Below are 27420 nucleotides of genomic sequence, written 5' to 3'. Positions count from 1 at the left end.
GTACGCGAGCCATCGTCTGCCGGTATGTGGAGTGTTTCCGGAAAAGAAAGAGACAGTAGTGATATTCAACGCCACGGGAGACTGCCGGTCCCTGGCACATTGAAAAAAAAACTGCCGGTCCGCCACATCAGATAGTTTGAGAAGCACTGCTCTAAAACATCTTAACATTTACTCAAGGCTGATCAATATAGTGGTCGAGTTGTCTTTGCAGGACAGAGCCCTAAACTCAATCACAGCAGTAGAAATGCATCCAGCTCACAATACAGAATCTAGCTATTGAAACTGAAAAAGTGTTTTTTGTACTTCAAAGTCTGTCAATGAAAGAATTCCAGGAGCAGGTGTATTTTGTTTTGATTCTGCAATTGGGACTGGTGTTCCCTTATGATTCACAGCTCCTTTGAGAGTTCATGAACTACAGATACATACAAAAGGGGCCCAACTCCACTAAAATTGGCGGGGAGCAACTTGAAATGACTACCCCTGCAATGGAGCCAGCAACGGAGGGGGGTGGAGGGGGGAGGCGGTGGTGGTATGCTGTATATGGCCTGACTTCCCACACCCTTATCCCACCTCAGCAAAAAAAATGGTGGAAACAGGAACGGTGGAGGCCATAGAGGAATCGGGTCCTGCCTGCCATTTTTGAATGGCTGCCAATTGGGTCTAACTTGGCGAAAATTCAGTGTTCAGAAAATCCACTATTTTGCTTTAATTTAATCAAAAACCATTCGACATAACCGCTATTTATAAAGCCAAGGGTCCTGTATGTCGTTTTGACAGCCTTCTGAAATGGTACTTCCATCTTCATAGAAATTGTGTATGAACTCATTCAGCTCTTTCTGTACCCACACCCCCTTTAAACATTGCCCCTCCTTCTTCTTCCAACCATTGACCAAGTGTTTGCCTATTTGATGAATCTGTTTATGCTTTCTAGATGATTTTTAATCATCCTCCTCATTGTTTACTCCAGTTTTTGTGTTTAAATCATCTCAAACATTGCAATTGTTCCCCATAAATCCAAGCCCAGGTCATTAATACCAAAAAGAGAACGATCCCAACACTGCCCGCTGGGGGCTGCACTAATGCACACTTCCCTCCAGTCTGACAAACAACCGTTCAGCAACTTCATTTTCAATAAGATTGATTTTTTTTTTAACGAATGATACAAGGGTTGGATATTGTAGATTTAAGTTAACTGGATAGTAATAGATTGAATGTCAGGAAATATTTATTTTCTCATTGTAAAAGACAGGGGAGGAGAAACACACCAAAACACCCAATCTTTACTGTCTGCAATCAATGTAGCTGTTTTGGAAGGTTAGATGCGTGTGTTTCTCAGCCCCCTTTAGCTTCGGTCAATTTAAAGAAACAGCAGCAGACTTGTGTGGATTTAAAAAATAAAGAATGTTTTTTCACACACAGTCCGAGTCTAAAACGTACATCAGTCACACACCAAACACTCAAGAAAAATACAATTAAAGAAGATAGAGCACTTCTACAACTGTAGGAGACCAGTCATTGTGGACCCAGTAAAGAAAGGAGACTTTTTCCACTCTTGGACTGTAGTTCAGTTGGGTTCAATTAGCTGAACCCATCAAACATCCAGATTTTTGCTGGAGTTCCTCAAAGAGACAAATGTTCAGCAGGTTATGAAGCTATGCCCTTGTGGTTTTCATATCTGGAGGTTAAACTGCTTTACAGATCAGGCCTTACCAAGGCTTCTCCGATAGTAACGTCCAAAGGCATAATCTCTAGCACCTAGAAGGATGCAGGTGCATGGGAATGCCACCACCTGCTAGCTCCCTTCCAAAATAAATAATAATCTTTATTGTCACAAGTAACACTGCAAAAAAGTTACTGTGAAAATCCCCTAGTCACCACATTCAGGCACCTGTTTGGGTACACAGAGGGAGAATTCAAAATGTCCAAATTTCCAAACTGCACATCTTTCGGGACTTGTGGGAGGAAACCGGAGCACACGGAATAAACCCACGCAGACAAAGGGAGAACGTGCAAGCTCCACACATACAGTGACCCAAGCCGGGAATCGAAGCTGGGACCCTTGAGCTGTGAAGCAACAGTGCTAACCATTGTGCTACCGTGCCACCCTTCAGCCTAACCCGACGCCACACATCAGCCTGACTCCTAACTGTATCACTATTTCTGCACCGATGCTGGGTCAAAATCTTGAAACTCCCTCTCTAACAGCACTGTGGGTGTACCTACAACATATCAGCTGCAGTCGTTCAAGAAGTCAACTCATCACCACCTTTTCAAGGGCAATTAGCAATGGGTAATAAATGCTGGTGCAGCTAGTGGTGCCCATATCCCATAATCTAATTAATGGACTGGAGTTTTGGAATCAGGCTGGGAGGCTTTTAAAAACCTTAAAGTCTCCCAGTTCTTAAACGGAAAGGTGTAATTGCTTTTTCTGTAGCTTCTGTGGGTTGTAAAGGTTTCCAAAAGTATTCTTTGGGTCTTTGGATCAAGGATCCCGAGCCAGTTGAACAATACTGATATTGTCGAACCATAAAGTTTTGGAAATCAGAAGACATCGCTACGCAACAGACGATAGATGGCAGCCTTTCACAATTAACTTGTGGATAATTCATCTCATCCACTTTCTTTTCTTATTTTGCAAATTTGGAGACATAAGGTAAAATTTTGTGCTCTCACTGGAAGAATGTTGAGAGGCAGGAAGGGCATTTATTAGGTGCATTGGTGGCGTGCCAGAACACCACCATTTTCCCGTCCTCACTAAAATTAGTTTCTAGATGTGAAGACCCATGGTCGACCTTTCTACCCAACCCTCTATTGAGGCCCTTGCATGGCCAATTAATGAGCATTTAAGGGCCTTAGCCCTCAGTTGTTGCTATTAGCCCAGTGGCAGGAAGGCCAGTTAACATGCAGTATGTACGACTGCTAAAATCTCTGAGGGGGGCCTTTTATCAAAGGTACTCCATGCCCGATCAACATCAGGAAGGGGGAAGACAGCTTTGACAAAGAGTCATCGGACTCGAAACGTTAGCTCTTTTCTCTCCCTACAGATGCTACCAGACTTGCTGAGATTTTCCAGCATTTTCTCTTTCATATCAGGAAGGGGGGACTTACTTCGAACCAATCCACTTTCCTGGCATGTCGAAGTAATTGTCTTTCCCCTCAAAAGTTACTCCGAGCCGAGCTGGGTAGACCAAACCGAACTGGACTCCACTTTTATATAGGATGACCTTGACTCCATTGAATGGCCGAACCAGACTCCGCTTTTATACAGGGTGGACTTGACTCCATTGAACATGGCCCACTTCTTTGTTAGCTCCGCTGGATAGAGTAGGCTTCTCACTTAAAGTCACGGTGCTCCGTTTCCCATTGCAAAACCCTCTCTTTTTTCTTGAAGCTATGGAACCTCACTATCACCGCACATGGTGGATCTTCAGGACGAGGCCTCGCTGAAATGGACGATGGGCTTGATGCAATTCAGGTGGGGATGTGAATCCACTCTCACCCACCACCTTGTCAAACATGCACGAGAAGTACCCTGTGGACATTGGGCCCTCAATCCCCTCCGGCAACTCCACAATCCCAATATTTTGCTCACAGGCCTGCTTTCTAGGTCATTCTTCTTGACTCTCAGTGATCTATTTGATTCGGTCACCGAAGTCAGTTTGTATTCCAACATGGCAATCAAGTCACTGTGGTCCGATACAGCCACCTCCAAATATTTGATCACTGCTCCCTGAGCTTCAGTGGTCTGATTAGTTTCCCCAGAGCCACTCGAATGGAGGCCGAGTCCTCTTCAATTGATTTCTTGAGGTCTTCCGACACAACTCGTGATGCTTTTTGAATTCTTCGATCAAGGTACTAGAAAGCACTTCGGCCATCAGTGGAGTGGGCAGAGCACCAGAGACTGACTCCGCCATTTTACTTGATGAGCTTTGGGAGACCTCAGCCTCTGCTGCCAAGTTTCTGCTTCCAGCCTTCCTTTCCCTGATGTTTGGGGGGAATTTCAGTCATACAAGACCTTTTTTACAATAACTATGTAGGTTTCCAAAAGTAAACAATCCGTGGGATTAAGAAAACTAACATTGAGTAAACCTAAGGAGGTTACAGAGAGATTTTTAATTAGTAATGGGTTGAAGGGATGTGGAGAACCAGCAAGAAAGTGGAAATGTGGCCATGGTGAGATCAGCCTTGATTAGATTGGATAGCCGAGCAGGAGTTCTTAGGTTCTTATATTCTAGATGAGGCATTTTGTCATATCCTGCTATGTAAATTCAGCGAAATCATTAGCAATACTACCAAAGGTGGTGAAAGATTATGCGGTGAATTAGTGGTATCTCTTCATACAGATCGGTGTCCAGCGCCAATCCCAATTTCTCCTGATGCTGGATTCTCCACAGCATCGGGAACTCCACTACCCATGACAGGCCTACAACATTGTAAAGTCTCCTAGCCTGTTTTATTTTGTCCACCAGTGCAGAAATACGACCTAATAAGAAGACTGCAAGTAACTAACCAGATGACCTGCTAAAAATCCATTTCTTCGAGGGAACCCTGCAATAATTCTGATATGCTACTCTGTCCATTGAACCCTCCTAGATTACGCTTCAGGAGTGAAAACACATTCTTCTCTGGGCCTGCAATGCAAGCTTTTAATATGAGAAACTAAACTTGTGAATTACAAACTGTTTCGTTTTTGACTTGTAAAAATGAATTGTTCTCTTTAAGTGTATTTGTTTTGCATGTGAGTGTGAATGACACGAGTTAGACTTTCAGGGTGCATGTGTGAATCATCTTGATTTAAACCCACAAAAGCTTGCTGCTGGTTATTTAAAAATACCACACACTTGGGGGTTAAGAAACACACATGACTTCCTTTGCAAAAACACACTGATTAAGGGAAGTTATTCTCAATCTCTGAAATTTAATTTAGTGAAAATGAACATAGGTTTTATGGGGGTTGTGCTGTTGCTGCCTTTTTTTAATGGATATGCTGTTTCTTTTTCTGACCAGCATCATTTAATATTTCATATGCAGCGGGACACCATCCAATTGAACATAAAAGGTTCAGAAAAGTACCCGTCCTGATAGCACTGTGGGTGTACCCACACCACAAGTGCAGGGTTCATCACCGCCTTCTCAAGGGCAATTCGGAATGGGTAATAAATGCTGGCCCACATTGCATGAATGGATTTTTAAGAAAAGGGAAAGGTATTTGAATTTCAGTTCTCTCCCATCCCTATCCGTAATAAAGTGAAATTGCAGCTCATGTCACCATTGCCTCAAGCTGTGTCTAACTCATGGCAAAATTCCCTCTATGCAGTGGTGAAAGGAGAGTCATTAAAATCAAATTCTTGTTAAATTATGAGGCACACAGTTATCTGAACAGATGTTGAATCTTTCAGTGGAGATCTATGATTTTATTGATATTTCAGTAAAGTACACCCAGCAAAATATACCACAACAGTCAGAGGGCAATCGACTATTTACGAGCATGCCAACCATACTAAAGTAGGTTAATTGGTGACAGCACCTTCCTTGCCTTCCCTCCAAGCTAATGCATGTGGTTAATAACACATAATTGGAATTGCATGCATTTGGAAAGGGGAAGAAATAGACTTTATTTGCTTGATAAACTGCTTTAACACCCAGAGGTTTCACTGTTTTTCCCACTGCACCATCCCAACTCATAAATAAATTGTTCTTAGTACTGCCTCTGAATCAGATGGTTGAGCCTTCAAGGTGCATTCCAGACTGACATGTCAGTACGCTGCTCAGGAGGTGTTGCACTTTTGAAGAAATTGTGCAACTCAGATCATAGCCATCTACTCTTTCAGGTGGACACAAATGGTCACAAAGGCATTATTCGTCAAAGAGCAGGCGATCTCTCCTTGAATCCTTGGTAGCCGTTGTATGTCACCCCAATACCATTTAAAACCGATCGCCCGTCATTTATCTCATTACTCTGTGTAGGATGTTACTGTGTGCAAATTCGCTGCTGTGTTTCCCTGGAGTGCAGCAGTGACTGCACTTCAAAAGAATTATATCAACTTTGAAGCATGTTTCTGAGCACTGCAGATGTAAAAGACATTATATCCTTCTTTCTTTAGAAATGTCCTTCTGTTTCAAGCCAACAGGGATCCCTGCATTCAGATTCTATTGTGAAGTTATTAGAAAGCAGTGATTATGCAATTGTTCTCTATTGTATTTAAGTTTTAAAGGATACATTTTCAAGCTAAGCCTTAGCCTTAAGTGTATAAAAGGATATTGATGAAGCAAAGCTCTTTCAGTCTATCCTCCGACCCCGCTAATCACTGCACTATTCATTTATTACAAGGTCCACTTCTGTTTCTGCACCAAAATTGTATCCTTTATATACTGTTAAATTAAGAATTTGTCTTTTGTGAATGTTTCAGACAAGTTTGTATTTACCAAATGATAATCTAGTTATAATGGCAGTTCTACTCCCTGTATTAAGCCCAGTGCTCTCATCCCTCACTTTACAATGATGTTACCTGATTCTTTTACTGCTGCCCATAGAGAAACTTGAAGCACTCGCAAAGAGACCCAGACATGGCAGCACCTACACAAAATACCATTACAGTATTTATGGAAATTAAGTAGCCGAGATCTATTGCAGGTCCTCCAGCTGTGAATAAGCAAATTCAGATGGTTGAGGTTGCCGGTCTGTGATTGGCAGAGGAATATTAATCATCTTTTTGTAATAATTTTAAAAGCCAATGGGCAGGGGTTATTTTCCCATGTGACACGCAGTGTCATAAGTGTGTAAAATCGTTTTGTCTGATATTTTAACACACATTCACATGTTAAGAACTGTGTTGAAATCTTATGTGAATGTGCGGAGTACTGTACTGCCAGAATAACATAACCCCAAAGTTCTTTAGAAGCACCTTTAAATAATTGAGCATGAAATTATTCCTAATGAGGATTCCTTAAATTTGGGATTCACCCAAAAGATCTAAAAATGGTTTGAGGAAAAACAAAGATTATCAATCCATAAGGACAACTACCACTTATATGCAACACCCTTAGCAGAATCATATTACGAGAGCAAAGACAAAAAAAGTTGAGCTGCGCAAATGGTCATTATTCATGTGCGAACTTTGGCAGTGATTTTCAGCGCATTATTTGACCTCAGTTGAGCCAGGCTCTGTCCTCACCTGATCCCCATCTGGGAACACTTCAGCAAGGGTCACTGGATAGGGAACATGAGTGAGAGTGCTGATCGATTTTCCTCTCTGCAGCCAAGGACATTACACCCTGTGTCTCTGAGTTTTCATATTGTTTAAGATGTCAAAGAGTATGGCCCTGAATATCTGTAGTGGAGCATTCAGACCACAATTACACTTACCCCTAACCTCTGCTGATAAACCTGCTGAATTATGCAGCATCAAGGGAGGAGCCTGAATGAACAAGCCTTTAGTATTTGGTGGCAGAAACCTCCACAGCAGAAAGTCCATGCCCTCGGCTCTGCCAATGTGAGTGGATTTGTACACCAAATTTCTGTTTAAATTTGAGACCCAATAACATTGGGACCCAGCAGGAGTCCTTCAAAATGATCAAAAAAATTGAGGGCAGACTGAACAAGTATCCTAAAGGTAGAAGTAATGACTCCATTTGTACACCAGATGATGACCATTCTAGGAATCTATAACAAAGTTACCCGATAGCTAATTCAGATTAGATACTTCACCCTTCCATTTTTTATATTGATAATATAAACTCTCCTCAAATGTTCAGCATTGACAATTAAGTGTCTCTATCCATTATGAACTGCAAACCTCTGGTGCAATATTTTACATATTCCCAACGAAAACAAGTTAATAAATAAACGTTTTAAATAAACAGATCACAATATCTTTCAGATAAGCTGGTCCTTCCAGATTCTGTTGTAACTTCATGACGCCAAACTCCTCGTCCAATCTTGAAAAATCTGTTCCTTCTGGATTGTATTTTTACTGCCATCCTGCTTTGTCTCTGCAGATGTTCAGTGTCTGAATTGAACTTAATCATGTTTATAAGAACAACATCTCGCAGTGTGCTCTCATGCTTTCCTCAGATGCAGTTATGCATCTCAGCCCAATTTCTAAAAGAGGTTCCAATTTTCACCTGTCTTCATACTTATGCTTTCTTCAGCTCATTCTCACAGCAACACACTCACTTGTTTCCCTCCATCAAAGGTAAAAAATGTTCTCTGGTTATAATAATTAACTTGGGGTTCAATCAAATGGCCTCGTCGCGCTAGACTCATTGATGACAAGGCCGTTAAATCTCATCAGAGACCTCTCGCGAGATTTTCTTAGAACTCCTTGTGAGATACAACGAGATCTGGATCTCGCCCAGCGAGATCCAGATATACATATTTAAATGAGCCTGATGGTTAACAGGGATGAGGGGGAGTATGAAGAGTGGAGGAGGTGAAGGGCAGGTATGAAGGAGCCTCCTAAAGGTTGGGAGGGGCAAGGGTTGGGGGGGCGAAGGGTTGGGGTCCTGTAAGGGTGGGGGCCTCAAAGAGGGTATGAGAAGGCCTTAAAATAGGGGACACTCAGTAACCCCATAGCGGGATGTCCCCACTTGGGTGGGGGTGGTGGTGGTGGTGTGCGGTAATGCCCATGTGTGCAGGGGATGACATTGCCTGTGGGTGGGGGACCGTCAATCGCCCTTAAAGATCAGGGCACCCTTTCAAAATGTTGGCCCGATCTCTGAGGAGCCAGTCTCACCAGCACGTTCAGCTCCCCATTGCTGAAAACATTTCTAAATACGGAATAGGCCAGGGAGAAACTTCGCAAGGCCGCATCCTGCCGGAATTGGGGCGGAACACGGCCGGTAGATCCCGGGAGATACTTCTCCCAGGATTCCTGATGGTCCTTACACCTCATGAGATCTAACAGGATCTCGCAAGATGTGGCGATCTGAATCCCGCCCACATTGAGCGGGAGCAAGACCCTACTTAACTGTGCCGGCGCAAGGGCAGCATGGTGGGGCAGTGGATTAGCTCTGCTGCCTCACGGCGCCAAGGTCGTAGGTTTGATCCTGGCTCTGGGTCACTGTCTCTGTGGAGTTTGCACATTTTCCCCATGTTTGCGTGGGTTTTCCCCCCACAACCTAAAAAAAGATGTGCAGGGTACGTGGATTGGTTATGCTAAATTGCCCCTCAATTGGAAAAAATGAATTGAGTACTCTAAATTTATTTAAAAAAAAGAACTCTGCTGAAGTTGGATTGAATGGCTACGCAACATCTACCGGCTTCACCAAGGAGAACCCAGCCGGGCTTCAATTCAGCACTGGTCTCCACAAACGGGGACCAGGCGGTACGGCACTGGGGGAGTGCCAGGCGATCGGAGGTCTATGAATGGTCGTCCTCTGGGCAGGGTGGCACACTGGCACTGCTGGTGCCACCTGGGCACCTTGGCAGTGCCACCCAGTTGCAATCCTGGCACTGCAGGCTGGTTGGGATACTGCCAGGGAGCCAGGCTGGCAGTGCCATGGTGCCAGGCTAGCATTTTGCCCATGCCAGGATCGTGCCCGGGATGCCGTGCCGGAGTGAGGTGGGGTGCGAGTGAGCCCAAGGACCCCCTTATAGATGATTTGGAGCTGGCGGGGGGGTGGGTGGACCGGAGATCACATTGGGGGAATCGAGAGATCAGGGCCCCGTTTAAAAATGGCAATGAAATCACATGCTTACAATTTCACTCTCTGGCCAACTTCCTGAATTTATTGAGTTCATCTCTGGATGAATATCTGAGAAACAGATAACCAATATTCCATATCTAGCATATGAACATTTTGAGATATATTATTAGAGTTTTTCTAGTTTTGAAATACATTAAATAAATTTCCCATTCATTTGAATATTACTGATGACCAAACGGTCATCAAATTTTTAATACAGCCAATTATTTATTTCTTGAGTTTCCAGCATATGTTTCTGCGGTCTTGTGTTGACTGATTAGCAAACCATTGCAATTCTCAATGGAACATTTCAATTCTACACTCATCCGCGGACATTGCATACAATAGTCGCGATTCTCAATTATCTGAGCTATATCTTTCTGACATGGAATTTCAGCTAAGCCAATGTGCTCAAAGTTTAAAATGGAGCACTTGTCAGTTGCTTCCAAAGGAAATGTTTTTTTTTTGTATTTTCCTCAGGGCTGAGGTTTAAGCAATATTGTCTGGAGAATAATAACTACTCCATGGGAAGGTGATTCATCTCTGCTGATGTTATTGTTTAAAAACAAGCCTAATTAGATGATAGGTTGTCTAGTTGGTACCTCCAGCCAGTTTGCTTCCTGGATTGCTCATGTGAAAAAAATTGAGCTCATTGCTTGCGGTGACCAAAACCATAAGGGACACTTTGGCAGCAGAAATTGCAAAAGGCTACATTTTAGGTCTGACCTGGGAAATCTCTCTTGAGATAATGCTGGAGCTGTTGTATACACAGCCGCCAACTCTGATGATAGAAATACATAATATCATAATTAGCTGTCGGTTCCACAAGGAAGCTCCCCTCTAATTCGCGAGAAGTGCGAGATTAGCTGAACAATAGCATTCGGACATTTAGTTCACTTTAATCAACATAGTTTCCAGTCACAGGCGTGAAAGCAATCTCCAAGGGCGGACAGGCATTTTCCCATGTAAAAGCACTTAGGCCGAGATTTCCCAGCCCTTCTGCCAGCGGGATATTCCGGTCCTGCCAAAGGTGACTCCCCACCCCCGTGGCAGATTAATCGGCAACGCAGCCAGCGAGCAGCGCAAATAACCATGGGCTTTGTTGGACTCGCAAGATCCCACCGGCAACCAATAGTGAACCAGACCCGACACCGGAAAACCTGCCTCGGGTGGACCATAGCATCACGGCTTTAATTTAAAGATCCTGTGAAGTGACGCAGAGATTCCAACCGGTTTACTTTTTAAAATAATTTGGATAAGAAAAATCTCTTCCCCACTGAGCTCCCTCTGTAGCTCATTCCCCTCCCGTGTTTTATGCCTGTGATGAAAAGGTCCAGGCAGCTTCAAGGCATCTAGCCCAAGGCTAGATTGTTGGAGTCAGTGTCGGAAGCATCCACCTGGCAGTATATCTGTGCCCATCTGAAGTTCATGGATTATCCTCTGGTTCCTGACACAGAACAATAGCAAAAGTTTCAAAGTTTGCCACTTTGTCTATCAGAAGGTCATGCTCGTTACTTCCAAATCGAGAAATAAACACTGAGCTGGTGTAAAATAGTTTTACAGTGTTCAAAGAACAAAGAACAGTACAGCACAGCAACAGGCCCTTCGGCCCTCCAAGCCTGTACCGATCATGATACCACCCTTGGCCAAAACCCTCAGCACTTCCTGGTGGTCTATCCCTCTATACCCATCCTAGCCATGTAATTGTCGAGATGCCTTTTGAAAGCTGTTAATGTATCTGCTTCCACAACCTCCCCTGGCAACGTGTTCCAGGCATTCACTACCCTCTGTTTAAAAAACCTGTCTCGCCAATCTAAACTTTGCCCCACGGTCCTTAAACCTATGGCCCCTGGTGACTCTCCCCTCCACCCTGGGAAAGAGTGCCTGCCCTTCCACTCTATCAATGCCCCTCCTAATTTTGTGGGCCTCTATCAGGTCACCCCTCAACCTCCATCTTTCTAATGAAAACAGTCCAAGTCTATTCAGCCTCTCCACATAGCTAACACCCTCCAGACCAGGCAACATCCTGGTAAACCTCCTCTGCTCCCTCTCCAAAGCCTCCACATGCTTTTGGTAGTGTGGCGACCAGAATTTTCCAAGTGCAGCCTCACCAAAGTTTTACTTCTGGGTAAACGTGTCTATTCTAACGTATTTGACTATAATTTCAGCCAATATGACATTGTCTGCCCCTATAGGAAATAGGAAAGAGCGCAGTGCAGAACTCCTGGGTAAAACGTCTTAATAAAAAAGCTAAAGTTAACTCTACAGCATCCTAGGGCGGCACGTAGCTCAGTGGTTAGCACTGGGACTACGCTGCTGAGGACCCGGGTTTGAATCCTGTCCCTGGGTCACTGTCCGTGTGGAGTTTGCACATTCTCCCTGTGCCAGCGTGGCTATCACCCCCACAATCCAAACATGTGCAGGTTAGCTGGATTGGTCATGTTAAATTGCCCTTAGTGTCCAAAATTGCCCTTAGTGTTGGGTCGGGTTATTGGGTTATGGGGATAGGGTGGAGGTGTGGGCTTGGGTAGGGTGCTCTTTCAAAGAGCTGGTGCAGACTCAATGGGCCGAATGGCCTCCTTCTGCACTGTAAATTCTATGTGCAGGTTAGGTGGATTGGCCACGCTAAACTGCCCCTTAATTGGAAAAAAATAAATGGGTACTCTAAATTTATTTAAAAAAGGAAAAAAAAACTCTACTGCATCCTATACCATTTTGAAGCTTCTGCTTGCAGGGGATGCCGACCTGACTGTGGAAACAACTTAGTTGCTGAGTGTGGATGGAGAGTGTTCGGAGGATGTTCGAACTGTAACAGAGCTTTCAATTGCGGTGTAAGATGAATGGACGCACAGTCTCATATTCTCTCTTAATGCCTCCCAAATGACTGGCTATTCGCCCCCAAATAGAATATGAAAGCTTTTGTTTCCTGCAATCCATGACTCAGTATCTTACATCTGTAGTTCTTGCAAATCTTCTATTGTACTATCTCTAACATTTCATTAGCTGATCCTTGGGGCTTCAGTATCTTCAGTATAAAGATTCACTATCTAACGTGATCACTTTCAAACACTATCTAACAGCTACAACCGTTTTCCTCGCTGATGGACTACCTCAGGTAATATACCTTGATTTCACTTACGTCTTGTGCAGCCTTTCTGGAGTATTATGAAATGGTGTCTTCATAATAACTTCAAAAACCATATCTGCCTGCATTGTTACCGGCCCAGCACAAGAGCATTGGAATCTTGAGGTCAAATTCTGCTAATTTTACCGATAGCAACTCTTATTTTGGGCGCCATCTAATGGCTTGGTTGCGCCCAACTCGGTGACGTGACAAGGCCGTTAAATCTCATGAGAGGCCTCTCCTAAGATTTGCAATGCTCAGAACGCCTCACGAGATCTGAATTAATTTATGGGATGTGGGCCTCGCTGGTTATTGTCCATCCCTAGTTGCCCTTCTGAAGGATCTCGGCAAACAAGGGCGAGATCCAGATTAACATACTTAAGTGAGCCATTAGGCTTATTTAAATATGTCTTCGCTGGATTCTCTCGGGGTCCGGGAACAAAGGCCTCGTCTGGGAGACCAGACCGTGGTGCCATTTAGCACTGGTCCGCACAAACGTGGACCAAGAGGAACGGCACCTGGGTGAGATATCTCAGGCCTTTTGGGAACCCCAGGTGGTCGGCCCTGAGCAGGGTGGTCCCTGGCACTCCCACTGGTACCGGGCACCTTGGCAGTGCTAGCCTGGCACTGCCAAGGTACCTGGATACCAGTTTGCCCGTGCCAGGGATAAGGCCCAAGGGTTCCCTAGCCTAAGAGATGGGGTGCTCGAGGAACCTCTAAGAGATAAGTTGGGACAGTGGATGGGTCCAGAGGCTGCCGTGGAGGAGCAAAGGGGAGTGGGGGGGGGGGGGGGGGGGGGGGTTGAAGGACCGGGTGGCATTTTAAAATGGCACCTCAATCCACAAGTCATGTTCCTGCACTGACGAGCTGAGGTCATCAGTGCAGGAAGTGAGGTAAGTGCGGCCTCAGTGGGGCGTTCCCGAATGAAGCCTAAAAAATGTCAGACTCCCATTAGATAGTGGGGTCGTTATCTGTGCTGCAGCTGCGGAGAAAACAGCCTGTTTATGTAAAGGCACTCCTTGCATTAAAGTCTGCTGTGGACACGTGATTGTTGCTCCAAAGTCCTTTTTTTGAATTATCCAAGGAACACAGGAATGGGAACAATCATTGACCCCCACTGAGCCAGTTCCACCATTCAATAGCCGGTTTGTACCTTAACTCCAGACACTTGCCTTGACACAATATTGCTTTACACCCGTGGTTTGCAAAAAGCAATTGACGTTGGATTTAAAGTTATTAATTGAGCCAGCATCTACTGTTTTTTGGGAGGGAGGATGAACTCCACTCTTTCAGCACCTTTTAGGTGTAAAAGTCTTTCCGTACCTCACCCCTGAATAGTCGGACTCCGATTTTAAGGTTCCGTCTCCTTGACCTAGCCTGCCCGACCATTGCATAGACTTCCCTCAGTCTTTCAAAGTTCCTTTCAAAATTCTGAACGCCACAATTGAAACGCAGTAAGGGTGGGAATCTCCGTTCCGCCAGCAGCCCACCCATGGTGGCGTGGGGTGGCCATAATGGGTAATCCCATTGGCAGTTGGCGGGAAGGGAGAATCCCGCTGACGGCAAGGGCGTACCGCTGAGGAACATGCGGCTGGCAGATAGGATAATGCCTCCCTGAACCTTTTGCAGGATGAGTTCCTCCAGATTGCAGTGCTTCAGTAACTAGATTCAGTCACTGACTTGTGGACGCATTAACCAGCATCATTCTGCGATATTAACTGTCAATTTACTTAATGGTTCACACACATCCCTAAACCACAGGAAAACCAAGGGGGTACATTTTCCGGTCCTGACAGCCACGGGAATCATCGCAGGCGGGAAGGTAAATTTGGCGGACCATTTAAAGGTCCATTGATCTTGGCCGGGAATTTCTGGCTTTTGGGTGGACAGGACCGGAAAACCCTGTCCACTGAGTCAGAAATGTAGGAACTGGAGTCAGCTGTTTCATCCCTCAAGCCTATTTTGGCATTTTGTATAAAACATGGGCTGACCTGTGCCCTAATTCCATTTACCAGACCCAATTCCATAATCTTTAACATGACTGCCCAATGAATTCTATCAGTGTTAGGTAAATAACAAACATCTTCCTCGCCCACGACCGGTTTGGTGGTTTGAGGGTGGGTGGGGGGAGAGGTGGGGTTTAATCAGGCGAAAGTTCATTGGGGGCTGACCCCGCCACCTCCCTGCCTCTCCCAGCTCCCCCGCCCCTTCCCCCATTAAGTCCGAGGTGGGAACACTCACGGACATCCTTTGTGCTGCCAATTGATGCCCTTAAGTGGGGAATTCATGCACAAAGTAAGAGCTGCATCCCGCTTCCACTGGTATTCACCCAGTGATGGACATGAGACTCGGTGTATGGGAAGCCTCAAAAGCAAACCCTTGCTTGGGGAATCCTGGGAAGGAGTAAAGGGGGAGGTTTGTCCCTCAATAAGCAACTGAGCGCCTTTGAATGGGAAAGCCATCCCACTCCTCAGTGACACCCCCCCCCCCCACTCATTCATCCATGCCTGGGCCCCTTAGGTGGGTGCATTACCGGCAGTAGCCACTGAAGTGTTGGGTATGCTGGGTCTGCGAAGACTGCATTTACCATAACAGTGAGAGAGACAGGCTTCCAACACTTGGAGAAATGCAACTCTATTTTATTGAACTATGAACTGTTAAACATACTAGAACTGTGGGTTGACACTATGCTGAATTGACTGGAGACCTGAGGCTAACCTGACCAGACTATACTGCTAGCACATGGTGGATGTTAGTGTTGCTGCTCACGGGCTCTGGCTGTCTCAGAGGCTGCATCCCAAGAGAGCGGGAAAACTAGTGCCCTCTGGCTTTATAGTGGCCGTGTCCTGTCTGGTGATTGGCTGCTGTGTTCTGTGTGTTGATTGGCCATTCAGTGTGTCAGTCAGTGTCTGTCTGTGCACCATCATATACTAGTGTGTATATTATGACAGCCACCACCTCCCTAGTGGCAGTGCTGAGCAATGAGGGTTACTGGCCTTGAGGCAGGCAGGGCTCCCCCCCCCCCAACGGGTCATAGATCCTAGAGAAGGTCCACCATTGCCCAGTTAAGTACCTGGTTGACAATAGACCTTCCTGAAAAGAGGCAACCTGGGGCTCTCTCCAGCTCTCCAGCTGGCAGGCCAGACCCCCAATGCCGACATTAAATTCTGTCCTCTGTGTTTGGCAATTCCAAAACTGGACATCGAACATTGTAGCCCGCAAAGGAGTGGGCCAAACAGAGTACCAAACTTGGTCAGAGCTCTTTTCAAGCAAGATTACAGATCAAATTTAATTTCTTGGATCAAAACATTTTTGTGCAACTTAAAACGTAAAGGAATGCCTGACCGGGGGATGTCAGGGAGTGAATCTTTCTAACAGTTTGTTCAAACCTCAAGGGTCATTGAAAATTCTCTTCTTCCGCTACTTATCAATAATTATTAGGTTGGGATCAGCTCGTTCTGTACTGATTAGGTCCATACCTTCAATGTTGTGATCTGGATGGTTCAGCTGCTTACTGGAACAACAAGCTGAATCACTGGAGCGATGCTCTGTTTCCGTCCTCGCTTCCTAGTTTTATGGGGAAGAAATAATATTGGCAGGAAAGCCAATTATCTTGAAGTGTTTCTACATATCAATATTATTAAAGCCCATAATATGAAATGTTTCACTAATCTGCAGTTCCAGGCATGTTATCCAGAAAATTCAATCATTTCTACTCAACAGGTCTCCAAAATCAATATGGAAAGCTTTACGATTCTGCAGTTGTCGGTCTGTGAACCCAAACTAGAAAACTGCTTGCTCTGTGTAAAATACGCTTGCTTAATTGTTGCCGAAGATATTATCAATCTGTAGGCTGTTTGATCCAACTAATCCAGCTTGATTATTATCTTCAAAATGAATAGAAGTCCTAATATCGTGTGCCGACACAGAAAAAAATAATGTGCCTGCCTTGACTTAATCTCCCTTAAAACAGGGTAGATTGGAGGCAGTCTATACTCAGTGAGATCAATTTTCGCTCTCTTCGTCTGGCTTTAGTGCCTTTAATATGGGCAGAAATGGCCTCAAGGTTAGCCTGATCATACACTCCCTCCACATCGGTAATGCAGCCAACTCAATTTGGATAGGGGCCTATTATCGGGAGTCTAAACTCCTTGACAGTTTCAAGTTGCCAATTTCTTTTAATATAGAAGTTGAGGTCTTATGACATAAACATATCCCTCCACAAGGATTGAAGGCTTACACATGTTAAGAAGGGTAGATAGAGAAAAACAAATTCTGCTGGTTGAGGTGTTTAGGACACTGTTTTTCCCAGGACCCACTTTTACCAACTGGCCGACCTTCGGAACCCACGCCGGCTGACCTTTGGGACCCACGCCAGCCGACCTCCGCGGCCTGCGCCGGCTGACCATCACAGCACACCATTTCCGCTCACCTTTAATGTGACAGGTGAACCTGTTTGGGCCTCACGCTCTCACTTGTTTAGTCAGCCAGTGTTACATTTCCGCTAGGACTTCAGCTGACGATTTGCGTTCTCGCAGCATCCTTTGGAAAATATCCAAGAGGTTTGTCCTCGAACTCGCTAGGCTTAGTCTTCAAATGCCTTTGAAGATTTGAGGGTTTTAAACTTTCATTTGCCAGTGCTGCCCTGCATATAACACACATGGGGGTGGGAGTCTTCGTTTCAGGAACTAAGTGTTGACGCTGGGACGATAGGTAGACTTCTATTCAGCAAAATTGGTGCCGCTGCTGGAGCAACTCTTCAACCATTAATGGGCTAGCACTGGCGTCACGTTGAACACGATCGATTCCAGTGGAAAGCGGTGTCAGATTTGCCGGGGTTGGGATTGACACTCGAGAGGCTGACAAGCTGCAGCTGCATATTAGCACTCCACTCCCCACACACACGCGTCCCTGCCAACAAGATGGCAGCATGAAGAGTGGCACCCTGGTTCACAGATGCTGAACGCGAGACCTTGCTAGATGCCGTGGAGGAGAAGCGTGCCACCCGTCACTGTAAATGAGCCTGGGCACAGGTGGCAGAGATCGTGAGCGGCGTGGGCCACATCACCAATACCAGACAGCAGTGATGTGGCCCACGCCACTCACGATCTCTGCCACCTGCGCCCAGGCTCATTTACGGTGGCACAATTAACAAAGCTAAACCTTAAGAAATCATCTTTATACTGCTTTGATCCCGAATTCAGTTTCTTCTTAATGGGTTGTTCACCAGAGGCTCTGGAGCTCTGCATGCAGCTCACACCAGCATTGCTTTGTCCTGTCGTGGATTCTCCTGGGCAGCTCTCCCCAACAGATTCAGTTGTGAGATCCTGGCCTGTTTGTGTCTCTGGCCCTCTCTTTCTTATTACAAAATGACCCATTTCTAGTTCTTCACACAGTCCTTGGTGATCTTGGGTGAGTGTTGTTCAATGCTGGTCACCACAAACAGGGACCAGATGGAACGATACGCATGGGGGTCTCGGAGGGAATTGGAGGCACCTCTTGCCCTCTTGGCAGGGTGGCACCATGGCACTGCTGGTGCCACTTGGGCAGCTTGGCACTTCCAGCCTGACATGAGGTGCGCAGGTGGCACTGCAAGATGACAGGGACACTACCATGGTGCCAGGCTGACAGTACCAGGGTGCCAGGCTGGCATTTATTCCACACTGCAGAGTGGGCCTGGGGGTGTCCTGTGCAGGTACAAGGAGTGAAAGGGCTCTGAGGACGTGGGCAGCACGGTAGCATAGTGGTTGGCACAGTTGCTTCACACGCCAAGGTCCCAGATTTGATTCCCGGCTGGGTCACTATCTGTGCGGAGTCTACACGTTCTCCCCGTGTCTGCGTGGGCTTCCTCCGGGTGACCCGGTTTCCTCCCACAGTCCGAAGATGTGCAGGTTAGGTGGATTGGCCACGCTAAATTGCTCTTAGTGTCCAGAAAATGTTAAGTGGGGGTTATTGGGTTACGGGTGTAAGATCGATACGTGGGCTACAGTAGGGTGCTGGTTGTAAGGGCCGGTGCAGATTCAATGTGCCGAATGGCCTCCTTCTGCACTGTAAATTCTATGATTCTATGATTCTCTTGCTTGCATGCTGGCAGCTACAAAATGGATGAATTTATCCTCCGCGATGTCATGCCCAAAGGACGGACATTCAGGATGCGTCATGTCAGTGTCCGTGCCGGGCGTGGGTCCTACTTTCTGTTGCCGCGTTTGATGGGAATACTCCACTGTTTGTATTTGAGGGGCTGTCACGGCCAGCATTCTCGGCTTAAAAGCCTGTCGCGCCATTGCTTCTCTGCGATCGGGAGCACCGTGGCTGATCGCTCAACGAACCACCCAACCCATTCACGACTTTGAGTTTGAAAAATCCTACTTTAGGACATTGCGAAAAAATTGAGGTCAGAATTTTCAGGAATTAAGTCAGGAAACACAGAGTGGTTTGGAACACTCTTATCCAAATGGCAGTTTATACGAGTGGCCCGTATAGAGGGAGAGGGTTAGGGTTAAACAGTTGATGTGAGAGGCCCTATGAAAGGGTTAGTTTAGATGTTGGCTGGAGGGAGGACTTCATTGTCTTCTCACTGACCAGGCAGAAGCAGGAAGAGAGAGCAGGTGGATTTCCAGCTAGCGAGAATCTTACCAGTGCAGGGAGCAATCAACTGCAGCGATGTGACTCTGTGGGACCCACATGTAAATGGGGAAACGTTCCATAACTGCAAAGGCTATCAGTCCATTAACATTCGGCTAGTGTTTGACCAGACCAGAAGATTTGATGGTCAATGCCTGCCATCTTGGAAGCAGCCATGACACATTTATCCCATGGCTATTAACCATATTCCCACCATCTTTGGGTCACAATCAAGGCCCAGAGGCTGCCTGCCAGGTGGCAAAGGCAACCCACTATACACTGAGCGAATGACTCGCTTCTTGCACCCAACCATAGACAAGCACCATGCCTACATCCACCAGAGATGTCGTGGAGCAAATCAGCTGCGTCCTGAAATAACAATTCTACTGGACCACTCGGGGCGAGTCATTAAATACATACCAGAATGTGTCTCCATGTTCAGGATAATCCAATGTGTTCTGAAAAACATTGCTATCATGAGAGTGCAGCCTTGCCAGCAAATATTTGGAGCTCAAATCAGTAGGAGAGAAAGAATCAAGGACCCCTTTAGTCAAGATGAACTTTGTGTGAGCAGGTGCTCATTTCAGTCCAGGTGGACTACCTGTGAGTGGGTATTCACAATTCAGTCCAGGTGGACTACCTGTGAGTGGGTATTCACAATTCAGTCCAGGTGGACTACCTGTGAGTGGGTATTCGCACTCCAGTCCAGGTGGACTACCTGTGAGTGGGTATTCACACTCCAGTCCAGGTGGACTACCTGTGAGTGGGTATTCACACTCCAGTCCAGGTGGACTACCTGTGAGTGGGTATTCACACTCCAGTCCAGGTGGACTACCTGTGAGTGGGTATTCACACTCCAGTCCAGGCGGGCTACCTGTGAGTGGGTATTCACACTCCAGTCCAGGTGGGCTACCTGTGAGTGGGTATTCACACTCCAATTTGGGGCCTCACGGTAGCATGGTGGTTAGCATCAATGCTTCACAGCTCCAGGGTCCCAGGTTCGATTCCCGGCTGGGTCACTGTCTGTGTGGAGTCTGCACGTCCTCCCCGTGTGTGCGTGGGTTTCCCCCGGGTGCTCCGGTTTCCTCCCACAGTCCAAAGATGTGCGGGTTAGGTGGATTGGCCATGCTAAATTGCCCGTAGTGTAAGGTTAATGGGGGGATTGTTGGGTTACGGGTATACGGGTTACGTGGGTTTAAGTAGGGTGATCATGGCTCGGCACAACATCGAGGGCCGAAGGGCCTGTTCTGTGCTGTACTGTTCTATGTTCTATGTTCAATCCAGATGGACTACCTGTGAGTGGATATTCACACTCCAGTCCAGATGGACTACCTGTGAGTGTGTACTGACAATTTAGTTCTCTTCTGATGCCATCCCCACATTATAGTTGCTCCACTATTCCCCATCCATCAAGCCATACAGCACTGAGGGTGTATATGAACCACATCAACTGCAGTGGTTCGAAAAATTAGCCCAGCACCACCTTCTCAAGGGCAATCTTTGCTGACCTAGCCAGCCAGGCCAACATCCCCAGGAACAAATCGAACCCCAGCGCAATGTCCTCATGATAAAAATCCTGAAATAAAACCACCAACAGACATTCCATAACAACTTTATCAATAAACATTTTCAATAATACACAAAATACATGACTATTCAAGGTCATCTATTCCCTCAGTTCCTGTCCAAGTGCTCCGGTAGAGTGCTTCCCCAGTAGCTGCAGCCTGGTTGAAGGAAAGCTGCTGACTTTCACATGGGATCCCCCTGCAGGATGAAATTGAGCTGCTCTGTGCCATGAGGGCCTGGCTTCAAACTGCACCATCTCAGCATAGGCAGCATCAGTCTGGACTCTGAAAAGCTCTGGCGCAGTAGCAGCATTGGAAGCACAAATGCAATCATCCTGAGAGAGTACGGCAAATTTTGAACCATGGAACCAGTGGCACACCCCTGGTATGGCACCCTCAGAAATCCTTGTCATCTGTTGGAGGGCAGAGAGTATGTATGCCCTTTTGAGGGCTGTTATGCACAGCCATGATTGCAACAGTCTGAACCTGCATGGTAAAAAGCATGGATCGTACAATCTCAGTCTGAGTTTCCACTGAAACACTGTGAAGCTGGGTAGCTTCTGCCACCGCTGCACTGGAAGCTGAGGCATTGGTGAGCGGACTTGCATCATGGGTGTCGTGGAGCTGGCCACTGCTTCCATGCAGGAGAGGACCAGATCCTCTGTGACACCTGTGCAAAGCCCTGTGGTGGAGACTGACTCCTCCATATTCCTTGACAGTGACAAGGATGCTTTCTGGCAAACGTCATAGTGTGCACATACTCATCAGCATTTCTCTTCATGTCACATCATTGATACCTTGACTTGAGCTCCATCTTTGACCTTGCCCTCCGGTAAACTGATAGATTGCCTGTCCTTTTCCGCTGGCCTGGCTGCAGTCCGCACATATCCAGCGACTCATCGTGTTCCGATCCTGACTCTTCTATCCTCTAAGATATGGGCAGTGCCGCAGCTGAGCTGGTGGCTGCCAGTGGCAGATGAAGCGGTAGTGCTTTGTTATCAGAAGTTTGAGACTGCACTTGCAACTTTATGTTCAGGCAGAGACGCAGGAAGGAAAGATTTGGATGAGGGAAGGGCAGGATGCTAGGAAGAAAATAAGAGGTCCATGGTCACACCATCTGCAGCATGTACTTCAGGTCAGAGGGCAGGGTGAGGCGAGGTATGATTTATGAAACAGCATAAGGCATGAACATAATGTTCCCCCAAGTGTTCTCGTGATGCTGAATTCCATGGTCTCGGTCACAATCAGTCCCATGGTGAGAAGCCCTGAGAGTCCCCCACTGTTGCAGTTATGGGCCACCTTGTTCTGCAAGTGAGAGGGAAGAATAATGGTGAGTCAGTTGCAATGTTTTTGGGTGATACGGCGGCCATACACAAATAGCTGGAGGTGCATTGAGCACTCCCTGCCTTTAGGGAAACATGGCAAATTTCATCCTCCATCACTAATGAAACATAAACACCTCCAATGCTGCATTCAAAATCTGAAGAACCATCTCTCTGGCTAATTGATCCATTTTCTGCCCTATACCTTTCATATCCAAGTCTTGGTAAATGGTTCGAGCAGTTGATGAGAAGGCAGCATGAACAGGTCAGGAGTGGAAGAGGAGTCGCCATCCCTGTGCCCGAAAACAAATCCAGTTCCTCCTCCTATCAATCAAACCAATTTAGACACTGATATCATTCCACGTGCAGTCGAGCGGTAAAATCTACTGCATGGTTCTAACATCAAGGGCCATAAGGTTATAATCAGCTCGGGGAAAATCAGCCATTTCATTTTCTACAAATCTAGTGAGTGAACTTATAAAAACTCTTATCCATGTTTAGTAGGCCTGTACATTTGTTAAACCAGAACGCTCCACCATCTAAAGATCGGGTTAAGCTTATGACTTTGACATCCTCTGGGGTTGAGCAAACAATCTGGTAAATTTCAATTACTGTTGCACAGGTCTGTACAATTGGTCTAGGAAATCCTAATTATTCTATTTGTGGAAACATGAGTCATTTGGCATGTTTTGAGAACTGGAGGTGGGGGAAGAGATTCCTGCTTATTAATCTAATGGCATCACGGCAGACATCCATTTTCTGTGAAACAGTTTCAGCATGTCTTCTGGTGAACATAATGTTGAGGGAAGGTTGCAGCAAAGGCAGAGTACACAAACCTCACCAACTCAATCCAGGGTGGTTAGTTAGGAATCCTTGCTTAGTTTTTCAATTCACATCGCTTGCCTGAGAATTGCGACTTGCTTCAATTTTAGCAGGATAGTTTTAAATTCATTTGAATGATAACAGACTTTCGTTGCAAATTATCTTTCTGGTGGGCTTTCAATCTCTGTGAATTGCATCGCGAATTTGCAATTGTCTCTTACAATCAGGTATTCTAACGTATTCTTCGCATCGTTCGAAGCATTTCTATTCTTTTGCATTTCTGCTGCACCTTCTTCTCCTTACGCTATTTTTCTGCATGTTCTAAATCGCAGATTTTGGATTTTATTTTAAAGCGTACTGCAACATTAACTTTTCGGGAATAAAAAGCAAAATACTGTGGATGCTCAAAATCTGGAAACAAAGTGCAGCATCTATGGATGGAGAACGATTTCATGGCCCGGATTTTCATCCTTACGGCGCGTAGCGGGACTCCGGAAACTTCTGTCTCAGCCCAGGAAAGGTGGGATCTTTATTGCTGGTGGGAGGGAGGGAATGGGCTGGAGTCAGGCCAGCAGAGCCCAGAAGACATTTGGAAGCAGACACGGGGCTGCTGGGTGTGGAGGTTTAAAAGGCCCGCTTTGGTGCGATGCTTTGGTGCAATGTCCCTCCAGCCCTCCCCCCTCACACCCACTCATCCTCTAAACACTCACCATGCATACACATCCCTCCTGTCTACCCCTTATGAGCCCTCATGCCCCCTGTGCCAAGTTCTGCCCTTCCACCCACTCTCTGTGGCCCGCTTTTGCTCCTCATGTCAAGCTATAGCACATCCTTGCACATTGACCCAGTACACACCATCTAGAATCAATGAACCCTATAATAACAGTTGGATATGTTGAAAAAGTTTTGCAAAAAATAAATTAATTCATGACCTATGTTGAAAAAAGTAATTTCATTACAAGCTAATAAAAGTGTCAATCATCCAGGCCATTTCAAGTATCAAAATCCACAAACACTTGAAACCACTTAACTTGTGCAAGCAAACATTGTGACATTGACAACATAAATCAGAGAACCCAAGCTGTCAATAAAATGCTTTTTCTAGGGCACAGCATATTCCAGAAATTTACTGGTTGACTGGGCTCTCAGAAAAACCTCATTAACTTTTGAACTTACTTTTCAAAAGGCCCCCTCATGCAGTCTGGGGTTCATGACTTATCTGGGGAGTGGTGAACCGTGTCTCTTTAAGAGCCTGGTTGACTACATGAAAATTGTGGGGAGTCCGACATGCCTATCTCTGCAATGGAGCCTGCCAGGTTGGGAGTGCCGGATGCAGACTTCTGGCAGGAACCAACATGCACCCGTTAAAGGCACTCATAAATATCAAGTAGCCTGGAAATGGGGTTGGGAATCTCGGAAGCGTGATCTGTCCGCCATTTTTGAGGGGCCCCTGAGTCATCCTGATTCGGTGAACATCCAGGACTCTTTGGAGGAGGAGTGATATTGGACTTAAAACATTGATTGTGTTCCTATCTCCACAGATGCTGCCAGACCTGCTGAGTTTTTTTCAGCACTTCGCTGTTTAACTTTTCTGAAACAGTTGAAAAGTAGCATATATTACACCAGTAATCGAGAAAACTATAGGAAAGATGTGGAAGCCACATGAAATAATGTGAGAAATGTTTAATGTAATACCCATTGATGTGTCATTAGACAGGAATATTCCTCTGACAAATCAATTTTAATATTCCAAATTTCTCACATTGTAGTACCAGGGTGATTAACTTGTTAAAGAATGTTACAATCGTATCATTCCATAGCATCTGCACTTTTCTAATATTTTCCCACAATTTGACCCAGACTCCACTGACTGGTTCACACTATTCCTGCCAAGAGTCCAGGATCATCCTGACAACTAGGCCACATCAGGCCTGCAGGTGTAACTTTGTATTTGTAACGCGGCAGGAAATGAATAACACCTCATTGCGAGGCACATTTCTGCCTGGAAGTACTCTGAAAATAGTGATGATGTGGAGATGCCGGCGTTGGACTGGGGTGAGCACAGTAAGAAGTCTTACAACACCAGGTTAAAGTCCAACATGTTTGTTTCAAACACTAGCTTTCGGAGCACTGCTCCTTCCTTAGGTGATTTCATACCATGGTTCCGTTTAAAAGTTTTAAAGATAAAAGAATCACGAATCGTGCAAGATGCACAAACCTTTTCAACTCCCATAGCTGTTAGGATAGCCCCCTAATTGTTAAGAGAACACCTTTCCTATCCCAGGACCTGATGCCTGTGCTCAGTTCTTTTTTGAGAAATATGTCTTTTGAGAACACAGGTTCTTAAATAAGGCTTAATTGCTTTTTATAAAGGCTCCCTTCATCTTATGAGAATTACGCAGGAAGTAAAAATAAACTAATACAGCAGAATAGTACATCATTAATTTTGATGATGACTGCCCATTCTGTGCCAAATATTTCTAAACTTTCCCTAATTTGGGTATAACGACTGCTTGACACCAAAAGAATAAGAAAGCATCTCAACAGCACATAATTATTGGCTTTAACAGTCAATCTTTGGGGACTGTTAGTGAATAAATGAAGGCAGATGCTTATTATTCATCCAGTACATATTTTAGCAACGAGAGAGCAGTTCCTCTTGTTAGAAACCATCACACCTTTCCCGTGTTTGTAGTGGCTGTCAAAAAGAAGAACATCTCTAACAAGAATTGAACCCTTGACCCTGTGCTAAACTGGGATATTCATGTCTGAAAAAAATTCATTAATATTCTAACTTCCATACGCTTGGAACTGTGATATGATGATGAATAAATCCATTATATAAAGTATGCAGTTTCCTAATACTGAATATACTTTTAATATTTGAAAGCATATCATTCCCTGTATATTTTGTGTGATCACATTCATTTCCCTACCATTTACTAAAATGCCATAAGGCGGACCAGGCAGTTGCTTAGTGCTTCTTTCCAAATTTTTTAAGAACCATGCCTTCAAATAGTTGCCTAAATTCCCAGCATTTTTTTTTCTGATTGCTCGGTCTACATCCCGGTAAAAGCCCAAAAGTCATATTTGGTTTGGAAGAAGATTTCATGTCTGCGCACGCTTGTTTTAGATGAAGGGATCCAGATGCACATGGAAGAAATGAAAAGACTCCATGATGACGGTGTATTGTTCCAACCAAGTTTCTGTTTAATTGTTGCCCAAGTCTGTGCAAGGTATGAGTTGCACCTCATCAATTGGGAGAAACGGAGCTGAATTTGGAGAAATGTGTCCATGAGAATTTAGGTTCCCGGTTGATGACTTTCCAATAATTAACTGACCAGCAGAAGGGCATTGAATGGATTCAATACCAGTCAACAATTCTGGCCTTAATTTGTTATGTATTGTTAAATATATACAGAGTTTCAACAAAGTAACAGTTCGCATCACGTTGCGTTTTCAGTGTGAGAGAATACTACATTTTATTTAATTGAAACGTTACTTTTATGATAAAAAATGGAGTTCAGTGTAAAAGTGTTGACAGGTTGTAGAACATTTGCAATAAGAGGTGCACAGATAGGGCAGAGAGAACGAAAGAGACTAGAGATTAATGGAGATACAGACTGAAAATGAGAGACTGAGAGAGTGGAACGTGACTTTAAATTGAGATGACCCTTCTCCATTAAAACAAGGGCTAAGCATATTCTTGTCACTGCCTAAATTTAGCTGAGAGGGAAGCAAAAAACCAACATAAGGACAATAAACTATAAGCTCCCGTAAGTGGCCAGCTACGAGAGGAAAAGAGGCAAATGAGCATGCCTAGTGAGTGACTGCCTCATAGAGAGGATACCAGGCAGTAGAGAGATGATGAAGTGTGCTTGGCTGGTCAGCGAGTTAATGGTTTATGAGGCTGCTTGTAAACTGCGCATGTATTAGCCAGGGAATGCCTTTGTGTGCATTATTAAACAGCATAAATCAGTTTCCACAGGTCCACTGCTGCATAGACTTAATTACTTCAGCTTCTCTGCACTATTCTTGAATAGGCTTTTTCACAGAACAATTCAAATTTACTCTATCTGCATTTCATATGAACAATAAGAGTCAGAAGCAGCACCAGCACCGATTTTTTTTACTATTGATTAATCTTAACTGATATGCTGTTAGAGAGGATTAATGGTGTGGTGCACTTATGGTTTTATTCTGTAAGATCCTCTCATACAGCTCCTGCTGTGGAAATTATGTTGTTTGTATGAGAAAATGAAAGGGAAGCTCTGTG

General features: G+C 45.2%; 1 protein-coding gene across 8 annotated transcripts in view; it reads left to right on the top strand.

Moving 5' to 3' along the window:
• rbfox3a (RNA binding fox-1 homolog 3a) overlaps positions 1-27420 on the top strand; it is a 1730437-nt gene that overhangs the window by 1068464 nt on the left and 634553 nt on the right. The gene's annotated exons all lie outside the window — the stretch shown is intronic.

Source organism: Scyliorhinus canicula, chromosome 18 (genome assembly GCF_902713615.1).
Source record: "Scyliorhinus canicula chromosome 18, sScyCan1.1, whole genome shotgun sequence".
Taxonomy (NCBI): domain Eukaryota; kingdom Metazoa; phylum Chordata; class Chondrichthyes; order Carcharhiniformes; family Scyliorhinidae; genus Scyliorhinus; species Scyliorhinus canicula.
Note: the sequence above shows the minus strand (reverse complement) of the source record. Positions and strands in the feature narration are given on the sequence as shown.